We start from the raw sequence: 13,627 nt of genomic DNA, 5'->3' as shown, positions 1-13,627 counted from the left end.
ATCTCTACTCAACGTCCTTAATATACATAAAAGTTAGACCATTGGACCTGGGTAGAGATTTCGCAAGGTGGAAGCTTGTACGGGTGAAAGGGTGGTACGGTAGATGGGTCTAAATGTAATTCCGAACAAGGTCCATGCTAAGGACACAGAGTCTCCCTTTACGGTCAATCTCGTTGATGTCGTGGTGGGCGCTACCGCAGAAGCATCGCCAAGCATTACTGACTACTTCAGCTACTCCAGCTACCACGAGGCACCGGGCAGCAGCAGAAGCAGCAGCAGCGCTGGGCATCGCGTTGTCTGATCATCCTCGCCCTAATGAAGGCTGGTTTATCTGAAGGCTTTCGATTCCCAGTATAACCCATACCCCACGTATATGGTGGTGGTAGAGGACACCTCCGCGGTGGTGCTAGCCGCTAGGCACCGACTCGTACATCCTTGCGCAAAAGTCTCAGGATTGAGCCAGACAAATGGCACAGTTAAATAATAAATGAGACACCTATTACTTGGTAAGACAGGTATCTCTAAATTAATGAAGACACAGGTACTATCTTTCAAAAAGATTTCGACTTTGAAATATCGCTTTTATCAAATTTAAAAAGCTTTAGATCCAAATTTGAAATCCATGTGAATTTGAGATATCCGATCAGTCAGATAAATATAATTAATGCCAAGGGTGATTTGCAAAAAAATGTCACGTGGTTGACACAGTATTTTTTAAATATAAAAAAAATCCTATCGAGTCACTGGTTGATTGGTATATTTAATTCGGATGAAATTTTGCGACGTAAAAATTGTTGTGGAATGCTTTGAACTTTCACAGAATTCCAGGTATGGCTAGTGCGGGGGAAAAGATTTTGTGGCGGTAGTTTTTGTCCCTTATTTTGTTTTTTCTCCATTCTAGTTAATGGTGACAATTTTAGCACGGGCTGTACGCGGTGCAGGCCACCCAAAGCTGGCGAGGATATGGAGGTAGGTGCGGGCTCGCAGTGAGGGGTGAAATCCACGATGTTAATTTTAACTTAATTAAGGCTTAATTGAGAGAAAACATTATACTCCGCGGGCCGCGACATTGCCGTGCGCATCTGCAACGCAAATACGGATTTGAAATTTCAAAAATACCCACTGACGACCGGGGACCAGCGGGGGTGTCTGATCGCCGATCGTGGTCAATTAGACGTCCAAGGAGGTGGTACCGATGGAGATGGTTTGCCGATGGTGCCGGTGATGCCGATACAGTACTGTGCTTTTGTTGCAATTCGCATGGCACGTACGTTCCTTGAATGGGACTCCTATGATTTGAAACATTAGCCAATCCCGACGCGCCAAACGTTCGTACGACTAAGTTATTCCAGTCGCCGATTGTAAACTGGGATCGAGTGGCCCGTGAGAAAATTTGATGAAAACATCAAAACTGTACCGTCGATAAAATCGTGTATTCATATATTACTGAAAAAAAAAATTGACTAATCCTTGTATCGTAGCGAAGGGCCGGTGGGGGGGTGGACGAAAAAAGTGGTAAAAATAAAAAAAAAATTATAAGAGAAACCATTGGAAACGAATCCTACGGTGTGACACCCTTATCTATAGGGTCCGTCCATGGTACCCCTAGGACTATTTAGTGTCTTGGAAAATGGACGAGCCTCAGTCGCGTCCTCGTCTTCCCGTCGTCGGTTTATGGTTTACGACTGCCTGAGGAATTGGAACGTTATTCAAAAACCGAACCCGAACGAGACGATGTGACCAGATAAACCTCGGGACTCGGTCTGGTCATAAAACCGAGATAGATCATAATTATGTAGCTCTACCTCGGTGTTGGGGACGAAAACAATAAAAGCTGAAATGTAAAATGTCAACGCACCGTGTGGAAGAAACCGCGTCCGGCTTTCGAATTTATACGAGCAGCTGCCACTTGCCGTAGTACCCATACGATATTCTCCATCAGTCTCGCCACCGAACCGAAAACCTTTAACTCGCTCCAGGAACGATCGGATCTAGGGAGCCGAAGCCACTTCCATCTTCGAACTCATAAATGACTTTCAGAATCCCATAAATGGTAAGTATAACCCAAATAAGTCTAATTGAATTTCGATCTGTCAAACATGAGCCAGAAAACAATTTGAAATTTATAAAATACAAAAATAATAAAATCCCTATTAAAAATGAAAAATTGTCCAAAAATTGTTCCCTGATTAAATTTTTTAATTACCCAACCCCTCGAGTTACACACTACTTTGAAAAACCAATATAACCATAGACACAAAATGTAAATTTAATCATTCCCCCACCACCCGTATCACGTACAATTAACAAAGGGTCTCGAGCCCAAATTCCAAAATGAAACAATAAAGCCACGCGAGAAAAAGAAAACAGTAGCGTACAATGAGCAATGTACAAGCCAGTCGCCAGAAAGGTGTAACACAAGACTTAAAAAATGCAAGACTATCATTCACCCGTCTGATGACTGAGAATCGTAGAATTTGATATCAAAGGAATCCCCCCTCGCGCACTCTCGGCAACGTATTCACGTATTCACGTATTCACGTATTAACGCATTCACGCTCTGGCTCCGCACGCGTGTCCGTAGGGATCGCGAGGAGGCAAGTCTTTCATCGGGCCCCATCTCGGGGCCCAGGGTCTATAAGGCCAAAGGCAAACAAACAATTCCAATAAACGAATGAATAAATACGCATGCCGAGGCATACGTAGAGTCTTGGTTAGTGACGTCACTTCCGTTTCCTGGTACGCCTCGGCACACACTGTCGCTCATTTTAATCGATCGTCGATGAGGACTCGAAGACCAACGAGGAGCTCCGTCCACTGTACACAGTAAGACGATGGACGATGAGCACACGATCAAAATCTCAGCTACAACGTAACTTAACATACCTAAGTCACGGCGGCGCGCATGCCTACTTAGAGTCATGAAAACTCAACGCTCGATCATTAAGCCGTTAATCATTGATCGGGTATTCGACTAATCGGTTGTAACGATATGTACCATAGAGCTTCTCAAAGGTTAGTTAAGAGAACGGACTCCTTTATCATACGTACAAATGACTCTTCCGCAATGGAGAACGTTATTAGGTCGCTTTTAAACTATTCTGAAACGCGTGCACATGTGGATCGGCATGACGGATCGGTAGTCGTTGATGATGTATGGCTTGGGTATAATTCCTGACTTGGACTGATGAATTCCCCTCCCACCGAAATCACCATAATTCCTCGCGCGACTACGAGAAACATGAATGGTAAATATTAGTGGTGAAAAGAATGGGTGCTAGATGAAAATGAAAAAAAATCTTAATACAAGGGAGACTTTGAAATTTTCAAAAATCTCTAAATATTTATGTGTTTCAAACTTATCTGTAACACTCGATAAAGAATCTCCGACGTACAAACAAGTTGATTTAGAATTTCGAGTGGTAGATCATAAACGCAGGATGAATTATTATGATGCTCGCTGATAGACGATAGTGACTATCGTGGTCTGTGTATGCCGTGGATCGCGGTGGTGGTACGTTGGTATGGTAAGAAAACTAACAATAAGACCGAGTTCATAGCTTTGTTTATAAGCATCTAGGCAGCGAGGAATTTGATTTGTTTAAAAATCTATCCTGGCATCGTCGAGTGCCGATCGAATGCAAATAATAATTCGAGTCGATGCTCGACGCGTCACGCGATAGTTTCTGTCAATAACCGAGCGACGAAGACAAGTGACCGTCACCATAAGAGATACTCCGCTTACATGGACGTTGTCTGACGTTTCGCTCTCTCTCACTCGTACCCCCTGCGTTTCGTCTCCTTCTAACCAAGTAGGATTCGTCCGCGCGGGTGGATGGAGGTTAAGTGACTCAAATGGTCGATCGACTTTATCCACAGTACCTACCGCGACAGATTACCCTTCATTTTGCTTAATCTGCGAAGGCAAGTCGTACCAACGGGACAGCATGTGAAACGCGGAGGAAAGAAAGACGAGAGCAGAAACGAGCTTGAATCAAAGTGACGGCAGAGTCATCGAGATCGTTTACTTACAATGCGTTTTGGGCGAACGAGTATCGTCAGGGATATTAAGATATCCAATGAAGGAGTATACGGTTAAGCCGGGTTACGTAGACGAGAAAATATGAACGTATAAAGTAAGAAGCCGTGCGATAAGGGGCCGCGTGAGGTTTAACGAAGTATAAATGATAAAAGGTATGAAAAAATTCCATGTACCGGGTGAGAATTGAATATAATGAAAGAGGCACATGTAAATGGTACCGAATTGGAAAAGGGTTGGCAGAAGCAGTAAGTAAGTATTTCGATGGCTCGTAGAGCCGAGTGTAGCCCGAGAAGGCCAAAGGGGGCAAATTCGAAACGAATTCTTTTGTTTCGACTTCTCCGTAAAAGGAGCAAAGCGATTGGTGGGCCCGAACGGCGCGGCAGAGAGAGAGTCCAACTCGGAGTCCCGAGTCTGAGACTTGGAGAGAAGAGAGCCAGCAGAAAAGGAGTCTGCGGAGTAGTAGGTACGGGACCGCGCGGCAGCGCACTGCAGCACGGGGAATATAAGGTTTTATTTTCGAAATTTATGATTGTCAATAAATTTTAAAAGCGTTCCGTCTGGAGCCCTTAGGGCTGGCAGGGCTGGCCAAACCGAAAGCAGAGAGAGGTCCGTCTCGCGCTCCGGCCCCTCTCCCTTCGGTCCCGTCGTGCATGGGCCCCTATGGGGATTCGGGTTTAGCGGTTAATTGCGTTTGGTGCAACCCGCGTGGATTTTACAACCGCGATTTTCATTTCTTTTCTTTTTTTTTTCTTTCCTTTTCTCCCCTCTTCCTTTTCTTCATCTCCACGTTCCTTTTCCTACCTCCTTCTTTTCAGCCCCGTAACACTGCTTCGGTCTCTCTTTTGCTCCTGCTTCTACCCTCTACCCTCTCAATCCTCCCGCCAGCCCTACCCCCTCGTCCATCCCCAAATAAAGTGCTACCTCTCGGACAGCTTTTCTCTTTCTCTCTCTTTTCCACCTTTTGTTTTCTTCTTTACTCCCTCTGTGTGAGAGCACCCTTTTGCTCGTCTCGCGATGTTTAATTGTTCGACTGGTTCTCAAATCGGTTCCTTTCACGGGTCTGCTCTGCGGACATCGGACCCGGCCCACGTGCGCGAACGTACGCGTCGCGTACCTCGGGGAGAATAAGTGAAAATTTTCTTCTCAAAGATAACGCATTAGGAGACTATACGAAATTGATGCGATCGGGTATATTTATTAAATTTTCAATCCTACGAGATTCGTAGCCAAGGGCTCTACCGAGAGAGGATCCTCCGTCCTCGCGTACGATCTCTTCGCTTTTTCAAGCGTCTGAACTCTCGGCAATTTCTCTCTATACGAAAACCGATATTTCACTGCTAATCACCAGTATTTCGGAGGCGTGGAAAAGGCATTCGTTATTTATCGTGTCGCCCCGGGACGAGAGACGAGCTGTTTTAAAAGAATGACGTAGAAACCCAGAGATTCTTCATTTTTATTTTGTCCCTCGTTATTTCTTTTCTACGTCGATCCTCGTCAACAGGACGATATAGGTACTGCATGGCTCCCAATGGAAGGGTTGTAGAAGTTCAGGAACGATACGACAAGAATGATCGGTAGTGAAAAAAGAAGCAGTGCAACCAGCAGCGATACGAAAGAAAGCCGAGTGAGAAAGACACGTTTGAGAAACGACAGTCATAAGGAAATATCGAAATAAGGCAAAGAAAAAGCGTGAGAGATCGAAGATATTCGTAGCAATGGAATCGGGGATGATCGGGACTCGAAGCCAATCCGAGAAACGAGCACACGGCTGCCCATGATATCGCATGAGGATCGAGACAATGATCAAAGCGCCGGCCTCGTTACGAACGAACGGACGGACGGACGCGCGGACGAAACCAAGCTGTAGAATAATTATTCGTAATCAAGCTCAATCTAATACTCATAGCATGACGGGGCGCGCGCGCGGGTACCACAATTTTTTTTATTAATTAAAAATCGACTCCGGACTCGATGATTTCATTCCCCGATTACAGTTTGTTCTTAACTCTGTATCCCCACCCTTCCTATCCACCGCCACATCTTTTCCTTCTATCCTCTCCTCCTTTTCTCCTTCTTCCTCTACTTTGCTCTCCTCGTCAATGCCCACTACCACTTCGACTCTCTCTCTCTCTCTCTCTCTCTCGTACAAACCTACAGTCACATATATAGTATATTATATATGTATTATATATATATATATATATACACGTGGGTACGTAAGCACGAATGCGCGTACAGTCACGAGTAACGTCAACTTGAGCGAGAGAGAAAGACAATGAGATAGACAGATAGAGAGAGAGAGAGAGAGAGAGGGATGGAGAGATAGAGCGAGCGAGTGAAAGAAAAAGAATTAGAGACCGAAAGAGTGAGAAAAGATCGCCGCGCGTCTCGACCGATTTTTGTTCCCACAATATTGAAACGCGTCGAGTCATCATTTCGAGTTCGAGAGATGAAAGAACATTATTATTCCAATTTTAAAGGATGCTGCCCGTACCGGAACGCGCGCGGCTGTCTTGCTTCTCTCCTACCCCACCCAACCCTATACCGACTTGTCCGTCCGTCCGTCCATCTTACTCATCGGCTTAAATTCCGAATGCGTCGTTATTCAACTTTTTATCGAACTGCCTCCACTCTTTCTATCTTACTTGCGGTCTCGGACCAAGGTCCTTCTTCCTCTTTTCTTTACGTTCCCTTACTTACACCATATACACATACAGGCATTCTCCACCTTCCCATCCTTATAACCCATCCTTCAACCTTATTCTCCTCGCTGCTTATTAATTTCACCCGCTCGTTTGCTTCTATTTGGTGGCAACATTATGGGGAAGAATCTTTCACTAGACTCTCCCGAGGCTTCTACTTCTACTTCTTGGATTTATTTCCTTTCTTTATTTCTTCATATTTTTTTTTCCTTTTCTCTTTTCGTCCTACCGTCATCCCCTCGCTCTTTTCTTTCTTATTCGTCTCTCGGCTATCACGTTGAATATCCGCGGAAACACGTTTTTGCATTCTTGGAAATATCTTGCACGTGCATGGTACTCAATCACGAGAAACCAAAAAAAAAACAAGTGGGATTGTAAAAAGAAGCATGGTAAATTTGTAGATAAAATTTTGTTAATATTCCTTTTTTGCACTGTTAAATCTATATATATATCCGTTAAAAAATTTATGCCTTATGAAAAATTCATTTTAGTTTTTGTCATGTAAAACAAGTGTCCGGAATGACGTAATTCTCTTATCGGCTGACGCGTTAAATTTTGACGATTTACTTCAATCTGTCAAAAATTATCGCTATTCTTGATAACAAAACTCACGAAAACTCGAAATCCTATCAATAGCCGTCAAACGTTCCTGAAACATGGCAATGTACGTAAAATTATATATATCCGACTGACGCATATATATATGTGCAAACGTATAAATGATAGGCTATCTCACGATAAATAACGAACTCGCAAGATATTACGTAGATTTCATGAAAAGTCGTTGACAAACAATCGACTAGCGCACTGATAGTCAGCTTACTTGCTTAGTGTGTCCATTGCCCAAATCCATTTTCTCCATAAAACAGTCGTTGACTATTAGACATAATTACCTTGATCCTGAACCGCGGTTGTGACCTCCATAAACAGCGGATTACCATTTACAAGCGACTAGTCAGTCTTTATAGTGATGTAATTAAGAGACAAGTAATTATTCAAAAACGTATTTCATTCAGCACCTATGCACGTACGCGTGATTACAAAACTTAAATAAATTATTGCACGTGTATCGAGAAGTTCACACGAATAAGTATCGAGTGTCAATCCGTAATCTGCAAAAGATTAAGTATCTATCTACCTGTAGCAGTACAGTGCTAAACATTCGTAGGCGTAGCTGCTGTGAGATAACATTATGAACTTGCGCGCCTACGAGAGTCCAGGCATAATAAAAAGAGCGAACTAAGGGCGCTTGAACTTGTCGCGGCCAGGTGGCGCGTCAGGACTTTACAACATGTATATCATAATGCATCAGTCCATAATATCGCAGTCACTTCAGAATCGCCATAGAGTAAAGTACATATACGAGGCACCGATTACCAAGGCGTATACGAAGATGAGCGACATAACCTTCAAATACATTCGAGCATTGGCAAAAACCTGCTGGTACAAGTGACTGAAACCGTCGTGTGGCTGGTAAATGACAAAATTATCGAAATAAGTGTCCACGGAGAAGTCACTATACCGGAACGGACACGAGTAAAGATATGGTACCGGTTATCGTCATGATCTCGACGAAGGAACAATCCTGTCGGGCTCGAGATTGAGAATTGGATAAATACGGAAATCAAATATGGCGCTAGAGATTGAAAGAGACTGTACGCAAGGTATAGAATAGTAGGATGAATTGTCAATAGATGTGGACGGATTTCTTGATATACAAGAAGAAGTTATAAAGGTAGGTTAGATAGGGCCGCGCACTGCCGGTGAGGTACGAGGCGCGGCAGAGGGCCAGAACACCTTCCTAAAGGCTGATTGGCCGTGTAATCCCCATTAGGCCCCACGAATCGATTCCCGTCCGCGTGTTCGATATTCAAATAATCGAACAATGGCCCCGACCGCTCAAATGCCGCGCGGGCTCTCCCGGGGTCGCCGGTAAAAAGAACAAATTTAAATAATCATAATAATGATAATGCCCCGATGTGCACGATGGGTAAGGGGCCGGCGCGGAGGGGGTTTTCGGCAGGGGGAGGAAGACCCTGCGAAGGGAGCACAGGGTATTCCGACTGCCACGTAGAAGGCGTACGAGTGCGTACACGCATACCCACGTAGACGGGCATCGTCCGGAGGACGTTGGTACGTTCGTCCAGGTTGGCGGGTATTGGTGCGCAGGTCGGAGGGATGCGGCTGGCAGGCACGGTGCTCCGAGCTCGGCGGCGTTATTCATTTTTTACTTTCAAAAATCATGACGATGCTCATTTTTCTGACTCGTGAAGAATTCTTCAAACTGACGTACCAAACGCGCCGGATAGCTGCTCTCCGCTGTGCCGCTTTGGGATGCTGGCGAGGGGTGGGTCGACGAAGGGGAGTGGGGGACGGACGGGGATGGTGGTGGCATAGAGTATCTATCTCTTTTTCTTTTTTTTTTCTTCCCCCCTCGTCCGAAACTTCATCTTCTTAACCTCGCCTCTCTCTCTCTCTCTCTCTCAATACCTTCTCCGTGTTCTTTTCTACTTCTTAGCCAACCTTCTCTTCTACCTTCTGCTTCTCATGCTTTACTCATTCTCAACCATCACGGCCGCCGCCACCTCCATCTTGGCCATACGGCCCCCCTTGCCCCTGCCTCTCCGAGCTCTAGCCGATTTTTTTGTTTGGAAAGATCTTAGATTTGAAAAAGGAACGTAGCCAGAGAGCTCGTTCCCATCTCGTCTCTCGTGGAGCAATGAAAGAGAGCGACTGGACGAGACTTGGAGATTCTCTCCTCTTGTCTCCCCTCCATCCCTCTCAGTTGATTCCGTCGTCTCTCTCTCTCTCTCTCTCTCTCTCTCTCTCTTTCTCTCGGTGCTCTCCTCTTGTCACTTCTCTTTTAGACACTCTCTCTTTCTCTCTTTACCTACTCTCTTCACGTTCTACCTAACCATCATATTTCTCCATCCTATTGCTTTCTTCTTCTTCTTCTTCTTCTTCACTCTTCTCTATACACCAACCCTCTTCACTCACACAGCTAGCCACAGCATCCCTCACGTGGACGCCACGGCCTATCCTTATAATATAATATTCATATTTCGAACGAAAGATTTTATCTCTTAAATGAATCGAACGCGTTCCGATTTGAGATATCTGCCGGAGCGCCAGAGCTCGGACTCCGACTCTCCCGGAGCCCGCGATGTATTGTAATGGCTACGAGTTCGAGCCTCCGAACATCTCTGTATGCGTTAAAACTAATGCCGCGCCAGTTAGTCTTCTTATCTTTTTATTCTTCTTCTTCCTCGCCTTCCTCCTCCTCCTTCATTTCACTCTTTCGTTATTCTCTTCTATACTTCACTCTCGGTTCTCTTGGACCTCTTCTTCTTCTTCTTCTTCTTCCATCTCTTGCTCATTCCTTCGTCTCTTTACGTGGGGTACAGTCTCGTCAGGACGATCGCGATACGTCTACTGGGAATTGCTCCGGTTTTATCACCTTCATTTTTTTGTTTTCAACTTTTGCAGTAGTCCCTATCGCGGATGCGTGTGCGACGATCTTCAATGGTTAAGATCGAATTGGAGATCGATACGTCATACACTTAGGTCTCCAAAGATTTTTTGACTGGTATGTTGTTTTATATTTTTTTTTTTTTGAACTTTTCTTCTTTCCGTATAATTATATCATCTGAAAAATCAGGTCTTTATCCTTACGTGAACCCGCGTGAAGTAATACTTATAGATGTTTCATAAGAGCATCATTCCGGACAGTCTGTCGAGTCATTTGATACGTATTGTTCGAAATTCAAGCCTGACTCGGATTCCGAGAAAATAACAAACGCCATCGTAATGCCGGCTCGCCTTTTATACAATATGTACTTATAAGCTGACGAGATCTCCGGGGCTCATCGAGTACCGGATTTTACATACCCAACCGTACCTGTAGGATAACTAACAACGTAACTGAAATAGGTAGCCGAACGGATAGATTGGTAGAACTGGATAGGAAGAAATTGATAAAGAATAACCTAACCCAAGATACGAGCTGATAAAACCGTACGACAGTTCTGACAAACGCAGTCGGTAAAGAAGGGCAAAATTAGAAAAATAATAAAGACACTCCCACGTGCTCCGTGCGATCGTACTTGAAAATGTAGATTACACACAGGACCACGTAGTACCTACCCGTAACAAGGTACCTGCAAGTAAAAGGCAGCTTGATCAACAGTTTACAGATAGGAGTGATCCAATGTATAGTATTCGTCTTAAAGAGAAAGACAAAGATAAGGATAATGTAAGTATATAAATGAGAAGAAGATGAAAAGTCCTCACTGAGTAAAACCAACCGGAATTAAATCCAACTGGAATAGCCGTGCACCCCAGATGCATTACGGGTTGAAAATCTTTCTCCTTCGCCAGCCTCTTCCTTCTCGGACAAGAAATACCAGGACCGGGTAATTAATCATATTTTGAAAATCATTCCACCGGCGTAGATCTCCCTGACGAGATAGAAACCGGAGAGCGGCTCGAAACTTCGAAGTCATACCGATGCACCTTGATGTGGCATTTACGCAGAGTGCATCGTGGCTGCTTGCATCGAGTCCTATATATTCGTCATAGGTTAAAAGATATGGATAAGGGAAGTTCAAATTGGATCGTTATCGATGCATCGCTAGATATTTTTTTTTTCCGTATAAAAAAAAAACTTTTTTGTACGTATAAACCGTTTGAAAGAAATAAAGGGGGCGACTTTTTTTTTACTTTCGCCCCCCCCCCCCCTTTAGAAAACAGATGGGAATGAAAGAAGAGAGTAAACCTTGAGGGGAACCTATCGGGCCAAACTGGCTCGACATTTGCAAAAGGGCACTGGGCTTCCCACTGCGACCGCTCGCAATTACAGGCAATTTCGTGTAAACGCGAGCAAAACAATCGGAACTCCCGGCTGGCTGTTGCGCATGCGTGCCGAACGGGAGTAAAGAAAGGAGATGGTAAGGATCAGTGAAAAGGTGAACGTAGGATAGAAATGAGACTGGTAGGACGGATGATGTGGGAGATGAGGAGAAATAAGAGGATCGGAGGAATGGGATGAAGAATGGCGGGATAGATGGTACGGTGGATGGAGGATTTTTAAATTTTGTCACGTTCAAGTTTAAACACAGTCATTTGTGAGATCTTGGGCTTGTGCCTATGCAACTCTGGCACTGGCATCGCCGCTTCGCAAGCCTTTCCTCTCTTCCTTCTCCCTCTACTCCTTTTCCTTCCCTACTGCCCTTCTCAAGGCAGTCTCTTTTATTATTTTTCGTTCCAAATTCGAATCGGCCTTTCTCTCTGGAAATTACGCTATTTCGAAATTATAACATCTCCGCAGCGATATGAGAAAGATTTGCCACTAATTGCGTACCCTGCTGGTACTGTGGGACCAGCCGATAGCTTCTTCGAGGGTCCCAACGTGGCCGGAGACAAAAAGGTAATAACAGAAGAAGAAACAGTGGACGATCAGGAGCATGGGGTAGGAAGAAAAGCTTTAGGTGGCGCTTGGGAGAAGGAAAAAAAAGGGTGGAAGAAAGAAACTTCAGATCGTAGATCCAAAAGATGCATCTTCGATCTGACAGCCGTTTGCGTCGACGTATAAAAGTAGTCCACGGGGAAACTCATATTTTGGTAAGAAATCAAATGTACATACGTGTATCATCGTTTACCAAGAGGTGAGCCTATCTAATCTAATCGGAATTTCTCAGATATTTAAATCGATGTCAAGTCCATTTTAAATGTCCTCTTATTCGATAAAATTGTTTTTCAAAATCTTGAAAAAAATTTTTTTTTAAATCTTCAAAAGCGCGTCCATATATTTTCAAGCTAAAATCACGGTTCTCAACAGTGGCGAGGAATTGGTGTACGAAGATAAAATGAGAAATAAAAAGATTATAGAAAAAACTACAAGCGCAGAATTTCAAACGCTATAGCTTACCGGCAAAGTATACAGGGCCGTGCAAAGGCTGTCTCTTTTCAAATAATTCAAAAACCGGCCGATCGAACATATATTTCTGGACCGCCTCGCAGCTCGCACCGTGTAATTATCGTAGAGGGCCCCGGAATCGTCGAATGCATCCACCCAGTGGTGTTCAACCATACCTCACAGACGGGAAGCCCCGCTTCAGAAAGAATCTCAATCATTCCTCGAAATGACATAGTGGCATAAATATATATATATATATACACTCGACCCAAGTATTTCACATGATCGAAGGCAATATCGAGATTCTACGGTAATTTCAAATAGGGTTAGAGGGAGGGTAAATAACAGAGAGGCAGAGAGGGAGATAGTGAGAGTGAGAGAAAGAGAGAGAGATAGGTAAAAAATAATGGCGCACAGCCATAAGATACCTCCAAGATTTCACGATTCAACTTTACGATTGGCATTCGTTTATCCCTTACCTTGCGATGCAGCTGCTTCTCAAGGCCCCTTATTCGAAGATACACACAGGTGGATCAGACTGAGGATATTCCTTTGAGATTTCGATCACGATTCCACGGCTATGAGTTTCTCACAAGTAGGCGAGCATTGTTTAAAATAGAAAAAGATGTCATTATAAAAAAGACAATTTTCACTATACACGGTACGAACAATGCATAAGAATCTGTCGCTGTGCGTGAACTTGACAAGTGTTTTAATCGCCGATCGATTAACTCGCGTACCGATCACGACCTTGTTACATACGCGTGCGTTAACTATAGCGAGTCGAATAATGTGAAATATCTATCTTATCGCCAAATAAATGGCCAGGCTTTCTCTAATCGTGAAATCGCCAGCAAAAGGTACAGATGTTTTTTCTCTTATCTTGCGATGTCCGTTAATCCTCGGATACGTGAGATGGCTCAGTAAATTTTATATAATTTTTTCATTAAGAGCTATCGGAATATTGGT

General features: G+C 44.1%; 1 protein-coding gene across 1 annotated transcript in view; it reads right to left on the bottom strand.

The window, feature by feature from the left end:
• LOC107268048 (zinc finger protein castor homolog 1) overlaps window positions 1–13,264 on the bottom strand; it is an 87,334-nt gene extending 74,070 nt beyond the window's left edge. The window contains exon 1 of the mRNA XM_015740406.2: window positions 13,138–13,264. The gene's annotated coding sequence lies outside the window, so the exon portion shown is untranslated. The remainder of the gene's footprint in view (window positions 1–13,137) is intronic.
• Between the last annotated feature and the right edge of the window lie 363 nt (window positions 13,265–13,627).

The sequence above is a fragment of the Cephus cinctus genome, unplaced genomic scaffold, assembly GCF_000341935.2.
Source record: "Cephus cinctus unplaced genomic scaffold, Ccin1 Ccin1_scaffold0462, whole genome shotgun sequence".
Taxonomy (NCBI): Eukaryota; Metazoa; Arthropoda; class Insecta; order Hymenoptera; family Cephidae; genus Cephus; species Cephus cinctus.
This window is presented reverse-complemented; position numbering and strand designations above follow the sequence as displayed.